The sequence below is a fragment of the Oncorhynchus mykiss genome, chromosome 16 (genome assembly GCF_013265735.2).
Source record: "Oncorhynchus mykiss isolate Arlee chromosome 16, USDA_OmykA_1.1, whole genome shotgun sequence".
NCBI classification, from domain to species: domain Eukaryota; kingdom Metazoa; phylum Chordata; class Actinopteri; order Salmoniformes; family Salmonidae; genus Oncorhynchus; species Oncorhynchus mykiss.
In genome coordinates this window covers 68,140,404-68,153,220 of record NC_048580.1, presented here as the reverse complement: position 1 = coordinate 68,153,220, position 12,817 = coordinate 68,140,404, and positions in this window count along the sequence as shown.

The following is a 12,817-nucleotide window of genomic DNA, read 5'->3' as shown; positions in this document are numbered from 1 at the left end:
TTATATCACGTTTGACATTGTCCGTAAACTTGAGGTAATTTGCACACAAAAAATCATACAATGATGGAAAGACTTGTGTGTTGTCCTTGTTAATGCAGACAGAGAAGAGCTCCAACTTCTTATTCATAGCCTCAATTTTGTCCCGCACATTGAATACAGTTGGTCCCTGTAATACCAGATTCAGATCATTCAGGTGAGAAAAAAACTTCACCCAGATAGGCCAGTCATGTGAGAACCTAGCTAGGGTAAACCAATAGGAGCAGAGCTCCCTATGGGGCGGAGCTTCACTCGTAGAACTGGAGCTACAACGTCAGTAACTGTTGTTTCATGACCTTCATGACAATTGCACCTTTACAAGCAGAAAAGTGCTTGTCTCTCAACGGCACAAAAAACGTCTCATTCCGGAGCTAACATAGTTTCTTTCGATACAGATTCAGGGCCATATACAGTGCCTTGCGAAAGTATTCGGCCCCCTTGAACTTTGCGACCTTTTGCCACATTTCAGGCTTCAAACATAAAGATATAAAACTGTATTTTTTTGTGAAGAATCAACAACAAGTGGGACACAATCATGAAGTGGAACGACATTTATTGGATATTTCAAACTTTTTTAACAAATCAAAAACTGAAAAATTGGGCGTGCAAAATTATTCAGCCCCTTTACTTTCAGTGCAGCAAACTCTCTCCAGAAGTTCAGTGAGGATCTCTGAATGATCCAATGTTGACCTAAATGACTAATGATGATAAATACAATCCACCTGTGTGTAATCAAGTCTCCGTATAAATGCACCTGCACTGTGATAGTCTCAGAGGTCCGTTAAAAGCGCAGAGAGCATCATGAAGAACAAGGAACACACCAGGCAGGTCCGAGATACTGTTGTGAAGAAGTTTAAAGCCAGATTTGGATACAAAAAGATTTCCCAAGCTTTAGACATCCCAAGGAGCACTGTGCAAGCGATAATATTGAAATGGAAGGAGTATCAGACCACTGCAAATCTACCAAGACCTGGCCGTCCCTCTAAACTTTCAGCTCATACAAGGAGAAGACTGATCAGAGATGCAGCCAAGAGGCCCATGATCACTCTGGATGAACTGCAGAGATCTACAGCTGAGGTGGGAGACTCTGTCCATAGGACAACAATCAGTCGTATATTGCACAAATCTGGCCTTTATGGAAGAGTGGCAAGAAGAAAGCCATTTCTTAAAGATATCCATAAAAAGTGTTGTTTAAAGTTTGCCACAAGCCACCTGGGAGACACACCAAACATGTGGAAGAAGGTGCTCTGGTCAGATGAAACCAAAATTGAACTTTTTGGCAACAATGCAAAACGTTATGTTTGGCAGAAAAGCAACACCCTGAACACACCATCCCCACTGTCAAACATGGTGGTGGCAGCATCATGGTTTGGACCTGCTTTTCTTCAGCAGGGACAGGGAAGATTGTTAAAATTGATGGGAAGATGGATGGAGCCAAATACAGGACCATTCTGGAAGAAAACCTGATGGAGTCTGCAAAAGACCTGAGACTGGGACGGAGATTTGTCTTCCAACAAGACAATGATCCAAAACATAAAGCAAAATCTACAATGGAATGGTTCAAAAATAAACATATCCAGGTGTTAGAATGGCCAAGTCAAAGTCCAGACCTGAATCCAATCGAGAATCTGTGGAAAGAACTGAAAACTGCTGTTCACAAATGCTCTCCATCCAACCTCACTGAGCTCGAGCTGTTTTACAAGGAGGAATGGGAAAAAAATTCAGTCTCTCGATGTGCAAAACTGATAGAGACATACCCCAAGCGACTTACAGCTGTAATCGCAGCAAAAGGTGGCGCTACAAAGTATTAACTTAAGGGGGCTGAATAATTTTGCACGCCCAATTTTTCAGTTTTTGATTTGTTAAAAAAGTTTGAAATATCCAATAAATGTCGTTCCACTTCATGATTGTGTCCCACTTGTTGTTGATTCTTCACAAAAAAAATACAGTTCTATATCTTTATGTTTGAAGCCTGAAATGTGGCAAAAGGTCGCAAAGTTCAAGGGGGCCGAATACTTTCGCAAGGCACTGTATCTGTACATTTAAAAATAGACATATATCAACTATGTCACGGACTTGATTAACCATATTTGTTTAATAACAAACAACTGTGTCCAGACATGTTATCTAGTTGGCTAACAATTTGCCCATCTGTGTAGACCATGCTGGGGTAAGAAGGGCAAGTTAGCAACCTGCAACTTGGAAGAAAGACAAGGGGCTCCTGGATGGTACTTCAGGAGATGTGCTTCATAAGTAGGCTAGGCTTCTAGGCTCCCGAGTGGCGCACGATCTAAGGCACTGCATCTCAGTGCTAGAGGCATCCCTACAGACACCCTGGTTCAAATCCAGGCTGTGGATAATTGTTTAATAAAGTAATTAATGTAGAGAAGGCTATCTACATAAAAGCATTCATTTTTGTTGGTTCTAATAACTTTTTTAAAGTTGGAAGCACCAGTGTTACCCATGAAAAAAGTAAACTTAGAGCCCTTTACCGATCAAAAACAAATGGTTTTCTTTTCAAAGTCAGCGCCTGTCTACCAAAGCAGTCTGCTACTTACACACAGAATGTTATGAAGAGTGATCAGATGAATTGCAATTAATTGCAAAGTCCCTCTTTGCCATGCAAATGAACTGAATCGCCAAAAACATTTCCACTGCATTTCAGCCCTGCCACAAAAGGACCAGCTGACATCATGTCAGTGATTCTCTTGTTAACACAGGCGTGAGTGTTGACGAGGACAAGGCTGGAGATCACTCTGTTATGCTGATTGAGTTCGAATAACACACTGGATTTTTCATTCTAGGCTCCACACACACGCGCACGCACACACAGACACACACACACAGACACACACACACAGACACACAGACACACACACACACACACACACACACACACACACACACACACACACACACACACACACACACACACACACACACACGAGCTCTGCCACCACCACTCAATGCCATCGAAGACCTAGCAGATGTTTTGGGGCATATTTTCAAAGTACAGTTCAAAAAAACAACTTTACAGACAGAGAACAGAAGGTCTGCTCTCTGAGGGAGACTAAGGCCTAGATTCAATCTGGTCTGCTGAAAATAGTTAGATTCACAATTAAAGGCAATTTCCAATTGAGCTGACGTATGCAATCTTTTTACTGTGAATGCGGTCTCCACGAATGGAGATTTTACATTTAAAAGGTGCATAGCTCGAAAAGGGGCGATGGGTTTGAATCTAGCCCCAGGATAAGGGACTTTTCTGTCCAAACCGTTTCCAAGAAAGTCAGACTGGGAAACCCCCCCACTGTTTACGGCCATTAACACATTTGTTCAGACAACGCCAAAGATCAGTTGATGCAAGACAGATATGGGCTTTAAGAATGCGTCTTGGCTAGAATGAAAAAACGAAACCATCATGTGAATTCAACCCTCCTGATTCAAGCTTACAAGCAACAATTTAAGCAAGGAAGCACCAGTGAATCGGTCATTAAAAAAGTGATCAGATGCTAAGCTACAGGACTGTTTTGCTAGCACAGACTGGAATATGTTCCGGGATTCTTCCTATGGCATTGAGGAGTACATCACATCAGTCATTGGCTTCATCAATAAGTGCATCGATGATGTCGTTCCCACAGATCCTCAACACAGGGGCCCCTCAGGGGTGCGTGCTCAGTCCCCTCCTGTACTCCTTGTTCACTCATGATTTCACAGCCAGGCACAACTCCAACACCATCATTAAGTTTTCAGATGACACAACAGTTGTAGGCCTGATCACTGACAACGATGAGACAGTCTATAGGGAGGAGGTCAGAGACCTGGCCATGTGGTGCCAGGACAACAACCTCTCCCTCAATGTGATCAAGACAAAAGAGATGATTGTGGACTACAGTAAAAGGAGGACCGAGCACGCCCCCATTCTCATCGATGGGGCTGTAGTGGAGTAGGTTGAGAACTTCAAGTTCCTTGGTGTCCACATCACCAACAAACTAACTTGGTCCAAACACACCAAGACAGTCGTGAAGCGGGCACGACAAAACCTATTCCCCCTCAGGAGACTGAAAAGATTTGGCATGGGTCCTCCGATCCTTAAAAAGTTCTACAGCTGCACCATCGAGAGCATCCTGACTGGTTGCATCACTGCCTGGTATGTCAACTGCTCGGCATCCGACTGCAAGGCACTACAAACGGTAGTGCGTATGGCCCAGTGCATCACTGGGGCCAAGCTTCCTGCCATCTAGGACCTCTATACCAGGCGGTGTCAGAGGAAGGCCCTAAACAATGTCAAAGACTCCAGCCACCCTAGTCAGAGACTGTTCTCTCTGCTACCGCACGGCAAGCGGTACCGGAGTGTCAAGTCAAGATCCAAGAGGCTTCTAAACAGCTTCTACCCCCAAACCATAAGGGCCTTCCTCTGACATCTAATCAAATGGCTACCCAGACTTTTTGCATTGCCTTCTCCCCCTTTTTTACTCTCCTGCTACTCTGTTATTACCTATGCATAGTAATAACTCTACCTACATGTACATATTACCTCAATGGCCTCGATTAACTGGTGCCCCCGCACATTGACTCTGTACCGGTACCCCCTGTAAATAGTCTTTCTATTGTTATTTTACTGCCTCTCTTTAACTACTTGTAACTTTTATTTCTTATTCATGTTTTTTAAACTGCATTGTTGGTTAGAGGCTTGTAAGTAAGCATTTCACTATAAAATTAGATTTGATTGGTTATGGGTGGCTCTGCCACTGACCTCAATGTCTGACACATGATAAAGTCCTGGGCCTCTATTGGGCAGAGACAGTCAGTCAGGCACATTAATGGAATCCTGATCTGACAGCCAGTCTTTATTAAGTCCAGTGACCTTGCCCTGCCTGTGTCTTCTGAGATGAATGGAGGTAATTTAAACCACAGCCGACAGATTGTACTATACAGGAATAAATAAATACCCCTGTGGCAAGAAGACAGATTTTATGTTTCTCAGATCGGTCTCAAAGACTAGACATAACATAGTAAACGCGAATCCGGGACACTTTAGTTAGTATGATGTGGTACGTTTGGTATGTTTACATAAGATAGTAAGTTCCTTAAGGAGATAAAAAAGGAAAGGAGGATGGTTGGTCGTGGGCCTAACCCTAACCTGAAGGTTGTTCAAATCTCATCACGGACAACTTTAGCATTTTAGCAATTTAGCACATTCGTACAACTTTTCTGTCTCTACTTTGCAACTACTTAGCATGTTATCAAATCCTAACCCTAACCTTAACCCTTTAACCTATCCCATATTAACCCTTTAACCTAACCCTAACCTTAGCACTTTAACCTATCCCTAACCTTAACCCTTTAACCTAACCCTAACCCTTTAACCTATCCCTAACCTTAGCACTTTAACCTAACCTTAACCTTAACCCTTTAACCTAACCCTAACCCTTTAACCTATCCCTAACCTTAGCACTTTAACCTAACCCTAACCTTAGCACTTTAACCTAACCCTAACCTTAGCACTTTAACCTAACCCTAACCTTAGCACTTTAACCTATCCCTAACCTTAACCCTTTAACCTAACCCTAACCTTAACCCTTTAACCTAACCCTAACCCTTTAACCTAACCCTAACCTTAGCACTTTAACCTATCCCTAACCTTAACCCTTTAACCTAACCCTAACCCTTTAACCTATCCCTAACCTTAACCCTTTAACCTATCCCATATTAACCCTTTAACCTAACCCTAACCTTAGCACTTTAACCTAACCCTAACCCTAACCCTTTAACCTAACCCTAACCTTAGCACTTTAACCTATCCTAACCCTAACCCTTTAACCTAACCCTAACCTTAACCCTTTAACCTATCCCTAACCTTAACCCTTTAACCTAACCCTAACCCTTTAACCTAACCCTAACCTTAGCACTTTAACCTATCCCTAACCCTAACCCTTTAACCTAACCCTAACCTTAACCCTTTAACCTATCCCTAACCTTAACCCTTTAACCTATCCCTAACCTTAACCCTTTAACCTATCCCTAACCTTAACCCTTTAACCTAACCCTAACCCTTTAACCTATCCCTAACCTTAACCCTTTAACCTATCCCATATTAACCCTTTAACCTATCCCTAACCTTAACCCTTTAACCTATCCCTAACCTTAACCCTTTAACCTATCCCTAACCCTAACCCTTTAACCTATCCCTAACCTTAACCCTTTAACCTATCCCTAACCTTAACCCTTTAACCTATCCCTAACCTTAACCCTTTAACCTATCCCTAACCTTAACCCTTTAACCTATCCCTAACCCTAACCCTTTAACCTATCCCTAACCTTAACCCTTTAACCTAACCCTAACCCTTTAACCTATCCCTAACCTTAGCACTTTAACCTAACCCTAACCTTAGCACTTTAACCTAACCTTAACCCTTTAACCTATCCCTAACCTTAACCCTTTAACCTAACCCTAACCCTTTAACCTAACCTTAACCCTTTAACCTATCCCTAACCTTAGCACTTTAACCTAACCTTAACCCTTTAACCTAACCTTAACCCTTTAACCTAACCCTAACCCTTTAACCTATCCCTAACCTTAACCCTTTAACCTAACCTTAACCCTTTAACCTAACCCTAACCCTTTAACCTATCCCTAACCTTAACCCTTTAACCTAACCTTAACCCTTTAACCTAACCTAACCTTAACCCTTTAACCTATCCCTAACCATTTAACCTATCCCTAACCGTAGCTCTTTAACCTAACCCCAACCCTACCTTAACCCTTTAACCTAACATAACCTTAACCCCAAACCCTAACCCCTGGAGCTAGCTAACCACCTAGCTAACGTTAGCTACAACAAATTGGAATTTGTAACATATCATATGTTTTGCAAATTTGTAACATAAAGTAAGAATTGCAATTCGTAACATATCGTACATATTGTACTTCATTACATATCGTACATATTGTACTTCATTACATATCGTACATATTGTACTTCATTACATATCGTACATATTGTACTTCATTACATATCGTACATATTGTACTTCATAACATATCGTACATATTGTACTTATTGTACTTCATTACATATTGTACTTCATAACATATCGTACATATTGTACTTCATTACATATCGTACATATTGTACTTCATTACATATCGTACATATTGTACTTCATTACATATCGTACATATTGTACTTCATTACATATCGTACATATTGTACTTCATTACATATCGTACATATTGTACTTCATAACATATCGTACATATTGTACTTATTGTACTTCATTACATATTGTACTTCATAACATATCGTACATATTGTACTTCATTACATATCGTACATATTGTACTTCATTACATATCGTACATATTGTACTTCATTACATATCGTACATATTGTACTTCATAACATATCGTACATATTGTACTTATTGTACTTCATTACATATTGTACTTCATAACATATCGTACATATTGTACTTATTGTACTTCATAACATATCGTACATATTGTACTTATTGTACTTCATAACATGTCATACGAAACGGATGATCGACATCCACAAATTACTACATACCATACGAAACATAACATGACATATTAAATCAGTGGAGGACCGCTCATAATTATGCCTGAAATGCAGTCAATAGAATGGTGTCAACCACATGGAAACCACGTCTTTGATGTGTTTGATATCATTCCATTGACTCCATTCCAGCCGTTATTATGAGCCGTCCTCCCCTCAGCAGCCTCCACTGTATACTAAATGGAGTGCCTCGGATTTACGTACAGATATACGAAGTACTCTGAGACCACTTTGTGCTTGTACCCATCGAACACTGTGTACTATCCTCTGGCTTGCTGCAACAGTAATTAGCCTAAATGCTACAGCTCCTGGCTTTGATTTCTGTTTCCAAGCTTGCTCATAAGCAGCTCAGTCATGGGGCAAATTAGTTTTCATGGCAATTTTACAGGGCTCCTTGCTGGCATGTTGCCTGCTCCTCTTTATAGCTGTCAGGTTGGAGCAGGTACACAGTAGGCAGTGGTGGCAGGGCCCCGAACAGCCAGGAAACATTTTGGATGGGATGACCACGACACTAGACCGGCGACGACTTGAGGCCTCTACTTTCTCTCTCTCTCTTTCGTTCTCTCTCTCTCTCTCTCTTTTGTTCTCTCACTCTCTGTCTCTCTCTCTCTTGTTCTCTCTCTCCCTCTCGTTCTTACGCTCTTTCGTTCTCTCTCTCTCTCCCTCTCTCTGTCTCTCTCTCTCTCTCTCTCTCTGTCTCTCTCTCTCTCTCTCTCTCTCTCTCTCTCTCTCTCATGTGCTTCTGCTTTGTGTCCTTCTATTTTCCATTACAGCAGTTCAGCCATTAAAGGTGTCATTCAGACTCAGAGCTCGCTGTCTTGGAAGCTTGTAGAGGAACACCGTGCAAAATTGGCCAGGTCGCAGTTGTAAATGAGAACTTGTTCTCAACTAGCCTACCTGGTTAAATAAAGGTGTTCTCAACTAGCCTACCTGGTTAAATAAAGGTGTTCTCAACTAGCCTACCTGGTTAAATAAAGGTGTTCTCAACTAGCCTACCTGGTTAAATAAAGGTGTTCTCAACTAGCCTACCTGGTTAAATAAAGGTGTTGTCAACTAGCCTACCTGGTTAAATAAAGGTGTTCTCAACTAGCCTACCTGGTTAAATAAAGGTGTTCTCAACTAGCCTACCTGGTTAAATAAAGGTGTTCTCAACTAGCCTACCTGGTTAAATAAAGGTGTTCTCAACTAGCCTACCTGGTTAAATAAAGGTGTTCTCAACTAGCCTACCTGGTTAAATAAAGGTGTTCTCAACTAGCCTACCTGGTTAAATAAAGGTGTTCTCAACTAGCCTACCTGGTTAAATAAAGGTGTTCTCAACTAGCCTACCTGGTTAAATAAAGGTGTTCTCAACTAGCCTACCTGGTTAAATAAAGGTGGAATAGTATATATTTCTCCGTTGGAGAACGCTTGAACATCCATCCTTTTAACACAAGAGGACAGGCCTACCATGACTGAGAGCACACTAATCCTACCATGACTGAGAGCACACTAACCCTACCATGACTGAGAGCACACTAACCCTACCATGACTGAGAGCACACTAACCCTACCATGACTGAGAGCACACTAACCCTACCATGACTGAGAGCACACTAACCCTACCATGACTGAGAGCACACTAACCCTACCATGACTGAGAACACACTAACCCTACCATGACTGAGAACACACTAACCCTACCATGACTGAGAGCACACTAACCCTACCATGACTCATCTCTCAGAGCTGAGTATGTTGAGACTGAGAGCACACTAACCCTACCATGACTGAGAGCACACTAACCCTACCATGACTGAGAGCACACTAACCCTACCATGACTGAGAGCACACTAACCCCACCATGACTCGTCTCTCAGAGCTGAGTGTGTTGAGACTGAGAGCACACTAACCCTACCGTAGCTCGTCTCTCAGAGCTGAGTGTGTTGAGACTAAGAGCACACTAACCCTACCATGGCTCGTCTCTCAGAGCTGAGTGTGTTGAGACTGAGAGCACACTAACCATGATCAGCCTGCTTATGGCTTATTTATTAAGTAGTTCATTAAAGTGTACCAAGAACTACAACACAAACTCTTATTGTCCATTAAAACATCCCTGATACCTCTGAGAGACCTACTCTCCCTCTTATTCTCCCTGTCTATTAAAACATCCCTGATACCTCTTAGAGACCTACTCTCCCTCTTATTCTCCCTGTCTGTTAAAACATGCCTGATACCTGCTGAGACCTACTCTCCCTCTTACTCTCCCTGTCCATTAAAACATCCCTGATACCTCTGAGAGACCTACTCTCCCTCTCACTCTCCCTCTTATTCTACCTGTCTATTAAAACATGCCTGATACCTCTGAGAGACCTACTCTCCCTCTTACTCTCCCTGTCTATTAAAACATGCCTGATACATCTGAGAGACCTACTCTCCCTCTTACTCTCCCTCTTATTCTCCCTGTCTATTAAAACATGCCTGATACCTCTGAGACCTACTCTCCCTCTTACTCTCCCTGTCTATTAAAACATGCCTGATACCTCTGAGAGACCTACTCTCCCTCTTACTCTCCCTGTCCATTAAAACATCCCTGATACCTCTGAGAGACCTACTCTCCCTCTTACTCTCCCTGTCTATTAAAACATGCCTGATACCTGCTGAGAGACCTACTCTACCTCTTACTCTCCCTGTCTATTAAAACATGCCTGATACCTGCTGAGAGACCTACTCTACCTCTTACTCTCCCTGGCTCTTTGCTTCTGATGGGAATCAAGTGACAAGAACAGTGATATTTCTTCTTAATGAAAACCTGTGTGGCAATTCTCTGACAGTAAATGAATCCCACATTGCATTCATCTTATGCTTCATGAACATGGTATAGCTCGATTCACTCAGAATTAAGTCGACATATTGAGCAAATGTTGAACACTCACTCGATGTGAATGGGCACTTTATTTTTTATATTTTTTATTTACATTATTTAATTTATTTGACATTTACATTTTTTGCATCTTAGTATAGATAACACAGCAGTATAGAACACACAGCAGTATAGAACACACAGCAGTATAGATCACACAGCAGTATAAAACACACAGCAGTATAGAACACACAGCAGTATAGAACACACAGCAGTATAGAACACACAGCAGTATAGATCACACAGCAGTATAGATCAAACAGCAGTATAAAACACACAGCAGTATAGATCAAACAGCAGTATAAAACACACAGCAGTATAGATCAAACAGCAGTATAGAACACACAGCAGTATAAAACACTCAGCAGTATAGATCAAACGGCAGTATAAAACACACAGCAGTATAGAACACACAGCAGTATAGAACACACAGCAGTGTAGAACACACAGCAGTATAGAACACACAGCAGTATAGAACACATAGCAGTATAGAACACACAGCAGTATAGAACACACAGCAGTGTAGAACACACAGCAGTATAGAACACACAGCAGTATAGAACACACAGCAGTGTAGAACACACAGCAGTGTAGAACACACAGCAGTATAGAACACACAGCAGTATAGAACACACAGCAGTATAGATCACACAGCAGTATAGAACACACAGCAGTATAGAACACAGAGCAGTATAGAACACACAGCAGTATAGAACACACAGCAGTATAGATCACACAGCAGTATAGAACACACAGCAGTATAGATCACACATCAGTATAGATCACACAGCAGTATAGATCACACAGCAGTATAGATCAAACAGCAGTATAAAACACACAGCAGTATAGATCAAACAGCAGTATAAAACACACAGCAGTATAGATCACACAGCAGTATAGAACACACAGCAGTATAGAACACACAGCAGTATAGATCAAACAGCAGTATAAAACACACAGCAGTATAGATCAAACGGCAGTATAAAACACTCAGCAGTATAGATCAAACAGCAGTATAAAACACACAGCAGTATAGATCACACAGCAGTATAGATCAAACGGCAGTATAAAACACACAGCAGTATAGAACACACAGCAGTATAGAACACACAGCAGTATAGATCACACAGCAGTATAGATCAAACGGCAGTATAAAACACACAGCAGTATAGATCAAACAGCAGTATAAAACACACAGCAGTATAGATCACACAGCAGTATAGATCACACAGCAGTATAGATCAAACGGCAGTATAAAACACACAGCAGTAGAGAACACACAGCAGTATAGAACACACAGCAGTGTAGAACACACATCAGTATAGAAGACACAGCAGTATAGAACACATAGCAGTATAGAACACACAGCAGTATAAAACACACAGCAGTATAAAACACATAGCAGTATAGAACACACAGCAGTATAGAACACACAGCAGTATAGAACACACAGCAGTGTAGAACACACATCAGTATAGAAGACACAGCAGTATAGAACACATAGCAGTATAGAACACACAGCAGTATAGAACACACAGCAGTGTAGAACACACAGCAGTATAGAACACACAGCAGTATAGAACACACAGCAGTGTAGAACACACAGTAGTGTAGAACACACAGCAGTATAGAACACACAGCAGTATAGAACACACAGCAGTATAGATCACACAGCAGTATAGAACACACAGCAGTATAGAACACACAGCAGTATAGAACACACAGCAGTATAGAACACACAGCAGTATAGATCACACAGCAGTTCAGAACACACAGCAGTATAGATCACACAGCAGTATAGATCACACAGCAGTGTAGAACACACAGCAGTGTAGAACACACAGCAGTAAAGAACACACAGCAGTATAGATCACACAGCAGTGTAGAACACACAGCAGTATAGATCACACAGCAGTATAGATCACACAGCAGTGTAGAACACACAGCAGTGTAGAACACACAGCAGTATAGATCACACAGCAGTATAGATCACACAGCAGTATAGATCACACAGCAGCGTAGAACACACAGCAGTATAGATCACACAGCAGTATAGATCACACAGCAGTATAGATCACACAGCAGTGTAGAACACACAGCAGTGTAGATCACACAGCAGTATAGATCACACAGCAGTGTAGAACACACATCAGTATAGATCACACAGCAGTATAGAACACACAGCAGTATAGAACACACAGCAGTGTAGAACACACAGCAGTGTAGATCACACAGCAGTGTAGAACACACATCAGTATAGATCACACAGCAGTATAGAACACACAGCAGTATAGAACACACA